The sequence below is a fragment of the Mustela lutreola genome, chromosome 2 (assembly GCF_030435805.1).
Source record: "Mustela lutreola isolate mMusLut2 chromosome 2, mMusLut2.pri, whole genome shotgun sequence".
In the NCBI taxonomy this organism is placed as follows: domain Eukaryota; kingdom Metazoa; phylum Chordata; class Mammalia; order Carnivora; family Mustelidae; genus Mustela; species Mustela lutreola.
In genome coordinates this window covers 107,492,965-107,506,465 of record NC_081291.1, presented here as the reverse complement: position 1 = coordinate 107,506,465, position 13,501 = coordinate 107,492,965, and the positions used below count along the sequence as shown (strand labels likewise).

At 42.1% G+C, this 13,501-nt stretch overlaps 1 protein-coding gene and 1 long non-coding RNA gene across 13 annotated transcripts in view; one reads left to right on the top strand and one right to left on the bottom strand.

The window, feature by feature from the left end:
* Positions 1–3,638: 3,638 nt before the first annotated feature.
* LOC131825851 (uncharacterized) lies at positions 3,639–11,929 on the bottom strand. The gene is made up of 4 exons (XR_009351332.1): positions 11,748–11,929; positions 9,932–10,075; positions 6,418–6,562; positions 3,639–4,935 (listed from the first exon to the last, which is right to left on the bottom strand). It is a non-coding gene; the product is annotated as an uncharacterized LOC131825851 (long non-coding RNA).
* A 183-nt stretch (positions 11,930–12,112) lies between these two features.
* Positions 12,113–13,501, top strand: part of DLG1 (discs large MAGUK scaffold protein 1) — a 256,769-nt gene continuing 255,380 nt past the window's right edge. For 9 of the 12 annotated variants that reach the window (XM_059163079.1, XM_059163078.1, XM_059163075.1 and 6 more), the window contains exon 1: positions 12,728–13,085. The gene's annotated coding sequence lies outside the window, so the exon portion shown is untranslated. Of the gene's footprint in view, positions 12,239–12,727; positions 13,086–13,501 lie in introns of those variants that run through there. The other 3 variants (XM_059163069.1, XM_059163077.1, XM_059163080.1) reach the window with 3 other exon arrangements.

Here is a 13,501-nt window from a genome sequence, read left to right as displayed (position 1 = left end):
TCAATGTCACCATGTGAAAAAGCCCTAGTCTCAGGAGATCTTCCTTAATGCCATGCTATGTTTGTTTTTATTCTCTCTTGATTTGTTCACAGTTAACTTGCAAAGTTAAGTGTGAACAGGCAACTTCATGAACAGAGATAATGAAGCCTGGAGACCAATTATAAGAATTGTGTACTCCTGCAGCGTTTCCTTGGAAGATCCTTCAAATTAAGCCACAAGCTGCTTTTCTTTCTGGCTTTAATGTAGAGTCACCAAACTGCAGAACAAGAATGATTCACCAAACAAACTTCTGCCTTTCTTTTTCTGGTGCTTCATCTAACTGGCTTATGCCTCAGAGTAAAGCTATTATAATGACATTATCCTTCTAATGAGCAATGGTGCAATGCTTTGCTGATGGCAATACCCAGAATTATGCAGTGTTTAAAAGCCACCATGACTTTAGGGAATACTCACTAATTTTTCTATTGCAAATACTGTAGTCATGTTCAAAATGAATGAGTGTAATTCTTTTGGCGTTTTTTCAAACTTTTAATTCTTCTAATAAATCACAGTTCCCCAAAGGAATAAGCATAGTTCATTAACAGTGCTAATGAAAATGTCATCTTCAGTAAAACTTACTAGAATATCACTCCCTGGATGTTTTCAGATGCTTTTGTTTGCCAACTTTATTAATGAAAAACTTTGTGGTCTGCATTAGTAAACCGAACGTAATTCTTTGGTGGGTGGGAGACAATCACCCTTAGACAAGTCATTACTTCTATAATTTCTAAAACAACTCTAACAATAACACAAGAGTGTTACCAACCTTCAGGGGTACTAAAAGACTTCTTAAAACTAAGACTAGCATGAAACGCATTATAGTTAGTAATTCTTTTCTGCCATTATATTAATTGCTGAGGCGTTTTCTTCATTCATGTTTAATGAAGGTACATTGGGAAGTTTCAAGTAAATAATTTGCCTGCTTCAGATCGTAAACAGTGACTGAAGATTAAAAAATTTCCAACTCCCGGGGCACCTGGGTGGCTCAGTGGGTTGAAGCCTCTGCCTTCAGCTCCGGTCATGATCCCAGGGTTCTGGGATTGAGCCCCACATCGGGCTCTCTGCTCAGCTGGGAGCCTGCTTCCTCCTCTCTCTCTGCCTGCCTCTCTGCCTACTTGCTATCTCTATCTGTCAAATTAAAAAAAAAAAAAAAATTCCAACTCCCAAGGCTTCAGCTATGTAGTGTCCTTCTAAATACAATTTACTTTAGTGCCCGGTTCATACGAGCATGATACATATTAGTTGAACGAAATAAATGAAGGTTCTATTGAAGTAGCAGACTAAACAGTGATTCTGATATCATTTTTGCTCCTTTTGGGAGCTTCTTGTCATTGAGGAAATAAATGATGGCCATCTAAATGAGAACAGTGGCCAGGTATTCCAAGCTCACTACAGCTTGGGAATCAGCTACTATTACCTTTGTTTGGCAAGGACTCAAAGGTAGACAGAGGAGTGGGAAAACTTTATAGCAAAAAAGGGGAAAGCTTCAGCTACCCTTTAATTGGAGGTTATGGACATGGAAAAGCTGAAAGCAGGATACCTAGAAGCAGGACATTTTATACTAATTCAGAGAGCGTATTTTGTTGTCTCTGGTTAGTCCTGAGTTAAAAGCAAGGGCAGAAAATAGGGAAGCAGATAGTCATTGAACACGTCCCGATCATTCTCGACCAGTTGTTGCCGAGATTGTCATTAGACTCTCTGGATTGGTTGCTGCAGAGGTTGTGGGTCAGAGATCTATTATCATATATAGTCTAGCAAGTCTGTGTATATATTCATTCTCTCATCGTATATAGTACTCAATTTCTCGAGTTGCTTTCTTACCTCCATCCTTCTTGAAATCTCAAAATGTAGTAGGCATGTAAAGTGATACACCAAGCTATGATACCCACTCCTAAAGAGCGGAAGTCAGAGAAGGGGGACAAAAAAAGGAATAAAGGACAAATTTTACGTGAAGCATACATGCTTCTCAACCATTTGATATTTTATTTTTTTAACCATAAACAGATTATCATTTACATGATTTTTAAAGAAAGCACCAGAATATGAACTAAGGAATACTAATATTTTATTTTGTTTTATTTATTTTTGTGGGAGGAGATATAGAGGGAGAGGGAGAGAGAGGATCTGACACAGGCTCCACGCCCAGTGCAGAGCCCAATGAAGGGCTCGCTCTCACACCTGAGTTCATGACTTGACCTGAAATCAAGAGTTGAACACTTAACTCACTGAACCACCCAGGGGCCCCAGGCATACTAATATTTTGATACATGCTAATAAGGACTGATTTTACTTGGAGTTTTTATGACTTAGCAGGGAAGATATGTCATCTTCACTCTCCAAAGATCTTCTATTTGTTTCCAGGAATTTTAGAGATTTACGCACATATTAAGTTGGAAAGCTTCTAAGAAGTGATTTTACAATCTTTGGCAAGCAGAACTGCATTTAAATCTTTCTCAAGAGAATATCAGAGATCCCTAGAAAAGAAAATTCTGTACTCTTGTCATTCTGGTCCTGTGATGGCCACTTCCTCCAGCAGCCTCATTCTTCAGGAGGAACGGTTGTCACAGCAGTGACGGCAGCTGCAATTGGAGTTACCAGATTCTTTTTTTTTCTTGAAGATTTTATTTATTTGACAGAGAGAGATCACAAGTAGGCAGAGAGGCAGGCAGAGAGAAAGGAGGAAGCAGGCTCCCTGCTGAGCAGAGAGCCCGATGCTGGGCTCAATCCCAGGACCCCAAGATCATGACCCTAGCCGAAGGCAGAGGCTTAACCCACTGAACCACCCAGGCACGCTGGAGTTACCAGATTCTTTACATCAACCTTTAGTAATGGAACTCTGCTGAAGGATTCAATATGGCATGGAAGTCAGTTTCATCATTTAACTTCTCTTTATATAAATTTTAAATAATCTTTATCCTGAATTCAATTAGTGCATGCAAATAGTTTCTTCAAGTTCAAAGAGTGCTGAAGCTTTACAGTAATAATAATAATAATAATAATAATAATAGTAATAGCAGCTCCTTGCCTTCTTCTCCCCTCTCCACTGCCTCCATTCCATAGTAACAACAATGACAACAACAATAATAATAGCAGCTCCTTGCCTTCTCTTCCCCTTTCCGCTGCCCCATCCCACTCTAGAGAAGAATCTTCAGTTCTTCTAGCTGTTTCTACTGGAATCTACTTCTATGTTATATTTACTTCTGTAATTCATATAGGAGACCGAGACTTGTTCTTTGGTTGAAATTATCAGTTGCCTTTCTGGCTATCTATCTATTATCTATCTGAAGCTATCAGTTTATGGATTCTCATTCTCCTATCACAATTCTCTTTTTGTTGTTGTCGAATCAGTATATTATTTTCATTACTAGGGCTACAAAATTATTGCACTTTCTATAAAAGATTTTATTTATTTATTTGACAGAGAGAGACAGTGAGAGAGAGAGAACACAAGCAGGGGGATTGGGACAGGGAGAGGCAGGCTCCCTGCTGAGACGAGAGTCTGATGTGGGGCTCATACCCCATGACCTGAGCTAAAGGTAGACGCTTAACAACTGAGCCACCAAAATATTGCATTTTTGAGCCAAATAGTGTATGGTCATTATATTTTCTTTCTTACATGATTTATTTTCCTGGAGTGAATAGATGTTTCCCTTTGTTAGTTCTCTTTCAACATCTCAAGTTTTCCCACACCCTCTAACAGCTCTGAAACACTCTTGATACATTTTTCCATATGACCAAAACTGTTTACCAATTCCATGTCTGTCTTGGATACATTGATCCTGAAGTCCTCCAACCTTTCAATCTGTATTGCTTCCTCTCAATGTTCCACTAAGCAGCTATGGGCCTGAAATTGCATTAAACCAATATCCTGAGAGTTCCCCTGCCCCCATTCCATGTTGGATTCTGTTTCTTGGATCCCGTGTCTCCTTCCTTTTTGCTTTACACCCCTGTTTTACTAAAGCCCATTCATCTAAAAGGCTCCTAAAAAACATGCATGATTCATGGGAGGTCAATTTTGTGAGACATGGAAAAACACTTTCTTTTCAAAATTTACTAAAGATTGGTAATCTGGCTAGATATATAATCCTGAGGAAAAGTAATTTTTCCTTAGAATTTTAAATGCATTGTTTTACTGTCTTCTAATTTCCAGTGTTATTGAGAATTCTGATGCCATTCTGATTTCTGATTCTTTGTACATGGACTGTTTTTTTTTTTTTTTTTTTCTTCTCTCTGAGAGCATTTAGGATGTAAATTGCATTTCAAGTGTTTCAAAATATCACAATGTGTTTTGGTGTGGGTCTCTTTACATTCATTATTGCTGATGCTCAGGAGATCTTTTTTGACTTAGAGACTCCTGTCTTTCAGTTCTGGTAATTGTCTTATGTAATTTGCTTAACTTCTTCCCCTTATTTTAGTCATTTCTTATATTATTTACTTAATTTCCTCCCCTGATCTCTCTTCTGGAATACCTATTATTTGATGTCCCTTGTTCACCAAAACTCTCACTTTCCTATATTTTCTTTCTGGAAATTTCTGTGACTTTGTCTTCCAACCTTTTATTGAATTTTATATTTTATTTTCAAATTTAATTTCAAAGAACTTTCTTTTTGTAGTCTTTACTTCATGGGTTTGAGATCTCTGAAGATATGAGTTATAATTTTTTGGTTTTTTTTCCCTTAGTCCTCCCAATAACTCTGAAATTCTGTTTTCTTTGAGTTTTTCCCCCCGGTTTGTCAGTTTTTTGGTCTCCATCTGTCATGACGGAGGCACTCCCCAGTTGTATGATGATCTTTGGTTGCCCCTTGTTGTTGAAAGCTGAGCTGATGGAAAGCCCCTGCTACATGGAAGGGCTTTGTTGACTGGTCAGCATTCTTGAAGGGCAATAAGGTGACCAACCTGATTAAAAAAAAAAAAAAAAAGCTTTACTGAAATATAATTCACATACCATACAGTTCACCCATATGAAGCATATAATCCAGTGGCTTTTTAGTATATTGACAAATGTGTGTCCATCACCACAATTAATTTTAGGACATTTCCATTAACCTCAAAACAAAGCAAAAGAAAACAATCTGTCACCCCTTAGCCTTCCACCACCAACCCCTCCCCTTTCATTGTCCCTCAACTTTAGGCAACCACTAATCTAGATTTGCCTATTCTGGACATCTCGTATAAATAGAAACATATAATATGTGGTCCTTTCTATCTGGCTTCTTTCACTTAACATGATGTTTTTAAAGATTATTCATTTCATAGCATATATCAGTACTTCATCTCTTTTCATTGATGAATAATAATTTGTTGTATGGACATATCGCATTTTATTAATCCATTCAACAGTTTGTGGACTTTCAGGTTGTTTTCACTCTTTGGCTCTTATGAATACTGTTACTATGAACATTTGTATACAAGTTTTGCATGGACATAAACGTTCAAATCTCTGATACATACCTATGTGTGGAATTGTGTCATATGGTAACTATGTTGAATCATTTGAGAAAATGCCAGACTTTTCCAAAATGGCTGCACCATTTACATTCCTACCAGCAATGTATGAGAGTTCTGATTGCTCCACATCCTAGCCAGCACTTGTTATAATAATATGTATGTCTTAACAGATATGCCTTTTTGATTATGGCTAGCCCAGTGGGGGTGAAGTTGTGTCTCATTGTGAGTTTGACTTGCATTTTCTTGACAGCTGGCCTAACTTTTGTTGTGACTCTTTCAACTTTAACTATACATTGGCAATTCAGTTTTGAGCCCAGCCATGGCTCTTGGGGATAGGGCTTGTGAAGGAGGAATGGGGCTTATGAAGGAACCTATCTATGTTCAGTGTGCAGATTTTCCCTTAGTATCCTGGTTTCATACTGTAACCACCATCTCCCTCCACGCCAGTGTCCCCAGATCTAAAGCTTCTCATTTTCTCCAGTAAATAAACTCTTGTCTTTTGAACAAAAATAGAAAGGTGGTCGCCTGAGTGTGGGGGAACCTAGCATCTCAGTTTTCCTTATATAGGTAGTCATTCTCTTGTTTTTGGATCCTGTCCTACCATTCTTAGCGGCACCTCATTACCAGTGGTATCTGGAGTCTTTATTTCTTTAACTTTAACTTTATTTCTTCTACTTTTTAGGGTTCTCCAAGACAAGTATATGTGGTTTTGGGAGGGGGGAGATTTAAATTTTTAATTAAGAAATATTTCAAATATTTCAATATTTCAAACATTCAATAATCAAATAGTCACAAAATACAGAGGATAAGTAGAAGAGACAATTTTGTATTTACCATGAACCTGCTAACACCACACACACACACCCCACACACATTTTTTCCTCCCTACTTGGTTGTTGGGTTTTTGAACCTTTGGGAGGGAGTATTTACCACTTCCCCAAATCCAAATGCAGGCACTTGAATTTGACCAATTCTCCAACTACTTGCAGTCTTGGTGGGGTTTCTAAAGATTCTTATTTTCATTGAAGATGGAGGAACAAGTTTCTTCTTGTTCTAACATTTTGGGAGTGATTTTCTAGGGGAAAAAAGAATAGAGATATAGATTTATTCTGTTCCCTTGAATCAAAGCATCTCTAAATTATTTTTTTTTTAAGATTTTATTTATTTATTTGACAGAGAGAGATCACAAGCAGGCAGAGAGGCAGGCAGAGAGAGAGAGAAGGAAGCAGGCTCCCAGCTGAGCAGAGAGCCTGATGCGGGGCTCGATCCCAGGACCCTGGGATCACAACCTGAGCCGAAGGCAGTGGCTTAACCCACTGAGCCACCCAGGCGCCCCGTATCTCTAAATTATTATGGCAACATTTCTTATTAAATATTTGTTCCTCCCTTGTTCTTAAATAATTTTATTCATCTTCATTAGCAATTGATTATGCCTCCCCCTTTTTATTTCTGTTCTTGTAGTTATTATTTTGTTGTCTCCCACCAGTCTTGGGTTTTACTTTATTTATTCACATAGCAATTTGCAATTTAAGATAATATCCAGCTGGGGAAATTTTTGCAGGATTTTTAACAAGCATATTTGGAAGTTTCCTCAACTGTAGCCCAATTTATTTTTAAAAGGTAGAGAATGTTTTGATTGTAAATAATTAATCTCAGTTGATAAAATTATTTTTTGAAATGAATTAATCTAATTTAAAGAAAATTTAAACAGAAAATAAGATTTAAATGATTCTTTGTTTTTACTGTTCTTGTGAGCTTAAAAGAAGGGAATAATAAAAAATTCAGGGTTACACAACATGAAGAACAGGAAAATTATAGTTCTAGTGAATGTCATTTCCCAAAAATGAAAGGCTGGCACAGAAAGCTTTTGGAGGAATGTGGCAGTTTTCTGTGCTACAGGAGATTGGTCACTGGACTTAATTCATGTCCAATTATGAAGAATCTTTTGGTTTCTATTGCTTATCATAATTCTATTAGCCACATCACATCTCAAAAATCGAATACAAATGACTTCCTAAAATTCTAATAGTGTTTCTTCAAATTGCAATTAAGTTTCCAAATTTGTGTTCTCTGCCTATGAAAGAATAATCTGGCCCAGGGGGCCTACCCAGAACCTTCTTTGAATAGACACTGGTAATCCTCTTGGCAGGGAGTGGGGTGAGGAGGCTGTCTCATGTAAGCAGATTTGAGTATTAATCCCAAGGATTTCAATATGGGATCCCACGGTTCTGTCAATATCCCAAGTTCTTCAAAAGCATAATGGCAAATTTGGTTAAACTTAGAAATGTATCTTTAGAAAAGATTACTAATTCCCATTCCGTCTCCCAGCCAAGAGAAAATTGATTATTCCTGAAATGCTGGTGGCATGCTGCTTTCACTAAAAAATCTGTCGAAATTGTGTGTTGCTACTGTCTGGAAGCTCTTCTGGAGCTTACTTCACATGTCTGTCAAATGAGAGGATGGCATTAGATAGTGTCTGAGGGCCCTCCCAGGACAGATGTCCCATACATTTGTGAAAACTCTGGTTTATACTCAGGAGTACTTGTCAGGGTAAAGGAAGGAGAGAAGGAAGCTGCAGTTATTTAAATAAATGCCTTTGCATTGAAAAAAAACAAAAACAAAACAAACCCCCCGACTCATTTAGTCATAACATATAACTAGGGTGTGCATATTTATTTCTTTGTGGTCAGAAATAAGTAATATCCTATTTCCATCGGAATTGTCTCAGCTGTGAAAGGCATTCAAATATATGATAAACAGGTAAAGATTAGCCTATTAAGTGTGCTTTATTCTATCAGAATATCTCTTAGTGCCTTTCTTTCTTTCTCTTAGTATCTTTCTCTGACTTTCAGAGCCTGTCTCTTATACATATACATGCACACACACACTGTGTGTGTGTGTGTGTGTGTTTAAGAAAGCTGTCAGGTAGAGAAAAGGAAACAGTCTAATGGAAAGAACAGTGAACTAACGTTCAGTCCCAGCTCCATTACCAGCTAGCTTGGTGTCCTAGACAGCTTTCTTTCTTTCTTCCTCAGTGTCTTCCTCTGCAAATTGGGAGATCATAGCCAATGAGTTTATCTCACAGGTTGCTGTGAGACTACAACGTGTTAAATCTGCCTTTGAAGTCTATATGAAGGGCTATACCCATTTAAAAGTATAACTGTTTTGTCCTATACCCACTTAGGTACCCATTACACCATAATATGGCGTATTACACCATACACCATGAATTCAGGGACTAATTGTCATAGAGATGAGTAACTGCCCACATTTCAAGAGGAATTGATTTCAACTTGTACCTTTTATTCTGGTAAGAATTATCTATACAGAAGGAGATCAGTCTCAGTATCACTTAAACTGGATAGAATGTAGATAAAATGGTACTAATACCACAGTAGAGACTGAGGTTTCAAATGCTTAGAACTGTGGTCTTAGAGGTCACTTAGTCCAGCTTTCTGTCCTGAGTATGTACCTCTCTCCGAAAAGGCAGCTTTGCCTGATTCTTTTGGTCTCTGCTTGATAGGTAACTCTTAATATCTTGGGGGCAGCTCTTAGGAATTTTGGCAACTTCTGACAAATCATATTAAAGAACTTCTTGTTGTCCCAGTGACTTTAGTCCTGCCCCCCAGATACACAGACTAAGCTTCTTTGAAGATTGAAATCATGCTCCCAGATCCCTCTCTTTTCTCAAAGAAATGACTCTAGATTCTACAATCATTTCCCCTTGGGTTAAAGCTTCATATCCCTGATTGTTCTGGTTACTTTCTTCTTTCCTGATGCTGGTTTGGGCAGACTTTTCTTAAAGTTTGCTGCCAGGAAATGCCCCCCTGAGCAATTTGTGGAGATCTGACCACCATGGTTACTTTCACATTCTCAGCACTGTTCTTCTTTTGCAGCCTAAGTTGGGATAAGCATTTTTGACAGCATCACACTCTTTCCTTTCAGTGACTGGCTTGGCACATAGTGAAAGAAAATGATGCAGTAGGGTCTGGCAAGACCTGAACACCGTTACAGAGGGTAGGCTGGGGACCTGAATGGGGAAAAGGAAAAGCTAGAGACGTGAAGCTCATGGGTGGCTTGGGTAGAAGGATAGTAGGGGAGGGAAAGTTTAGAACTGAGAGATAATATTCTTAGAGATCAACTCGCTGAGAACTCAAGAGAAGAATGTGAGCTTCAAGCTTTACCTTGTGGTCCTCTGACTCCTAAGTCTTCTAAGTTATTTGAAAGAAAAGTTAGCATGGGGCTGGAAAGTTTGAGGAGTTTGGAAAAGTAGTCAGATGCTATATTGGATCCTATTCAATGGCAGCTGCTACCTGTGTAAAGTAAGGAAGCCTTCAAGAATATAAAAGTTGTTTGGGGAAATCCAGATGTTACTGCTTTGTCTGTTGTGATGATATGGCAGGCAGTCTCCAAGATGGCACTTTTAATGATTCTTGAGACTGACCTATGTAACCAGTAAGATAGTGTGGAAATGATAGAGTGTTACTTCTGAAGTTAGGTCACAAAAGATGGAGCTGCTGTCTTGCCCTCTTGGATCACCAGCTCTGGAGGAAGTCAGCCACCACATCATGAAGACATTCAAGCAGCCCTGTAGAAAGAGCTTCATGGTGAAAAAAGCAGGCCTCCTACCAACAGTCAGCATTGAATTACTAGCCATGTGAGTGAGCCATCTTGGAAGAGCCTCCCTTAATCCCCACTAAACCTTTAGATGACTAGCTCTCGTAGACATCTTGACTGTAATCTCTTGAGACACTAAGCCAGAACCTTCCAGCTAAGGTCCTCCTGAATTCCTTATCTGCAGAAACCACGAGATAATGTTTATTGCTGTTTAAGTTGCTAAGCTACTAAGTTTTAAGCTACTAAGCTTGAGGAATTTGTTATGCAGTTATAGATAACTAATACAGGTGACTAGAAAGGAGAAATAAGGAATAAAGACCTCTCATTCTAGGCCTGGCCTTGTCCTGGCTCCTAAGGATGAAAGAAGTACTAGTTTCATTTCTGCTTTTGGACACTGCTGACAACCAACAGAGCTAGAGGATGACAAGATGGAAGGGCTTCATGCCCTCTTGTCATTCTCTTTCTCCTCTCCCTCCCCTTTGTCTTTAGTGGAAAACTAGGATGACATTGAGAACTCATACAAATTTTGCTTTTGACTTTGCAGTGGCCCTCAAGAAAAGCTGCACTGGCCTTTATCCCCTCATTAATAGGCTGTGGCTCCTTGAGAGCAGGGCTTGGATCTTAACTGTTTCTATCCTCATTGCTTAGCAAGTGAACATATATGAATAATGAATGATATTAAGGGTGAGGGCAAAATACCTCCTTCCTCCTGAATTCTGAAGAGATTCCATTCTTAGAATGCTTCCTTAACTGAAACTATTCCATTCACTGTTCATCAATGAAGTCTTGATAATAATAGCATGCATACCATTAGTCATTTTCACTATTACAGACATCCCTAGTTCACTATTTTAAAAATCTCTCCGTTTAAGCTCCTTGCTTTTAGGAGCTTCCTTTCACTTTTTCATCCCATTTCTTCCGTGGAATGTTGCTTTAAACGGTTGCTCAAGCTCCCAAGGTGCTTGACCTAGGGGAGCATAGGCATCTGTTGCTAAGATACCAACATACCAGTGTCAAGTTGTCCAGAACCACAGTGGAAAGAACCCTATCTCCTGTATTGGAGACAGGAGAACCAATTCTGGGCTGCTGTCACTGATTAGCCTATATGCCCTTGGGCAAGTTGCTTCCCCTTTTTGAACCTCAGTTTCTTTATCTTAAATTGAGAGATTGGGTTTAGATGAGCTCTAAAGTCATTGTTGCGTTTTCTCAAGTTAGAATTCCAAGGTGCGATCCGAAAGTGAACCCTGGTGGTCAGCACACCTCTGAGTAACTGCTACTGTTACAGTAGGTTTTCGGGGCTTCCCTTTATTAGCCCAAGCATATGGCCTCGGGATCTTCTCCTTTCCAGTTTTGCCACTAACTCTGAGTGACCTTGGGCAAAATCTCTCTGGACCTCAGAGGAGGGAGGTCCCTGTTATCCAGACAACGCTCGAAGACCTGAACAGTGACTTTGAGAGCTTTTCGCCATTTCTCCTTCTACCACCTGGGTGTCTCAGATCCAGAGCCGGGTTCTGGCCGACCCGAAGTCCCTCTCTGCCTTGCAGTCTAAACTAAAACCCGCGGCGCGTGCCAAAAGCGGCTCGGTTCCGTAGGAGGTAGCTACAGGTGAGCTCTTAAAAGGGCCGCCAGAGCTTGGGTAATACCTGAGACTGATGGCTGCGCGGAGGGGCTCAGGCAAGGGGGTGTGAATGAATGTGCGAGTGAAAGAAGGAGCAAATGTTCTCTTTCCACCCTTAAATACATTCACACTTAGACTTAAAAACCCTCTGGTAAACCCCTCAAACTCTTAATCTATTTTACGAGCCTTTCTTTATTCACCGCCCCCCCCCCCGACTTTTACTGAAAGTCTAATAATAAAAAAAATTAGTACAAAATGTTAAGTGCAGAGATTACATCCCCAACCCCCGCCCAAACTCCTCCCCCTTCCCCCGTTCCTGGCCCCAGCCGCCCCCGCCCCCGCCGCCGCCCCCGCCCCTAACGTAGGTGGTGCAGTCGGACTACTTCCCAAGACCGATTTTCCCGGTTGGGGATCCACCCCCGGGGGCGCCAGGCACTCTCTCCAGCTTCGGAGTTGGAAACAGCACGTGTTTAGTGAGGTTAAAGGGTGTCTCGGAATGTCTTGGATCTGGTATAGGTGAGGTCACGTCTCTCTTCAGACACCCGGACCCTTCCGGGCCTGGCGCTCTACTCGCTCTGAAGCGCGGGACACACCGGTGGGCTAGGGCGAGGTAAAGGCGGGCTCTTCCAGGGCCACCACGGACCACCTGTAGAATCTGTGTGTCAACTCCTTTGTCCTCAGAGCCACTTCGATGGCCGCCCCTTTAAGAGAGGAGGTTCACTTGGGATGGTCCCCGGGTCCCCTTTCCCATTCCCCAGCCCCCTTCAGGCCCTCCTCCCCCTTCCAACCCAAAGGTAGCAGCCCAGAGAGCCCGGGGCTCGGCGCCAGCCGCCTCCTCACTTCCCATTGGCTGAGAGCGCCGGGAAAGCGGTCACGTGGGGGCGCGGCAGTCCAGCTCCGGGGCCGCCATCTTGGCGGAAAGTTTGGGGGGAGAGCGGTTGGGGGCGCGGAAGGAGGCGAGGTTCCGGGGGTGGGGCGGCTAGGAGGGGAAAAGGCGAGCGGGCTAGCCGACCGCGGCGAGTTAGGCGGCCGCGGCAGAGGAGGAGGAGGAGGAAGAGGCGGCGGGGGTGCGGCCGCCAAGGGGAGCTCCTCCCCCGTTCCCTCACCCCCCCTCAGTTCAGCTCCTCGAGCCCCGGGCGGGGCGGGGGGACGTGGAGCGGGGCAGGGCGGGGGAGCCGCCCCGACTCGGGCCGGAGCGCACCCCAGCTTGGAGCGCTCGCCGCTTGGTGGAACTTTGTGGTGGCGCCGCAGGTGTGGGGGCCCGCGGAGGTGTGCATGTGGGGCGTGAGGGCGTCGCGGAGAGTGGCCGCAGCCCTGTCCGACCCCCGCTGGAGTAGCCTGGAGGAAGCGAGCAAAGAGAAAGGCAAGCTAGAGGAGGGGGCCCAAGGGGGGTGGGGTGATCTGCCTAGCTAGTCCTGTCTCTGCGCTGTACGGTCGTTACGGGCTTAGGGGCCAAGGGTCGGAGCGCTTCTGCACCGCCCCCCCCCCCCCCCCCGTAGCAGGTGGGAAATATGCATAGTTACGCCAGGGGAGCGGTGGCCCCACGTCTAGGCATTTTTAGTACCCTTTGGAGAGGGAACAGCTTTCGAGGAGAATTTGGAAGCAGGCTTCTCTGTCTGCTCTTAATTTGTAGGGGTACCCACCCTTAGGTAAAAGCTTTCTAGATTGACTGACACTGCTGGGTTTTGAGGCTCTTTCTTTCGTTTGGGAAAACTTCTCCAGGTGTGGCCTTTTCAAATAGGGCTGGGAGTTTTTCGATGTGAGATTTAGGGGGAAGTG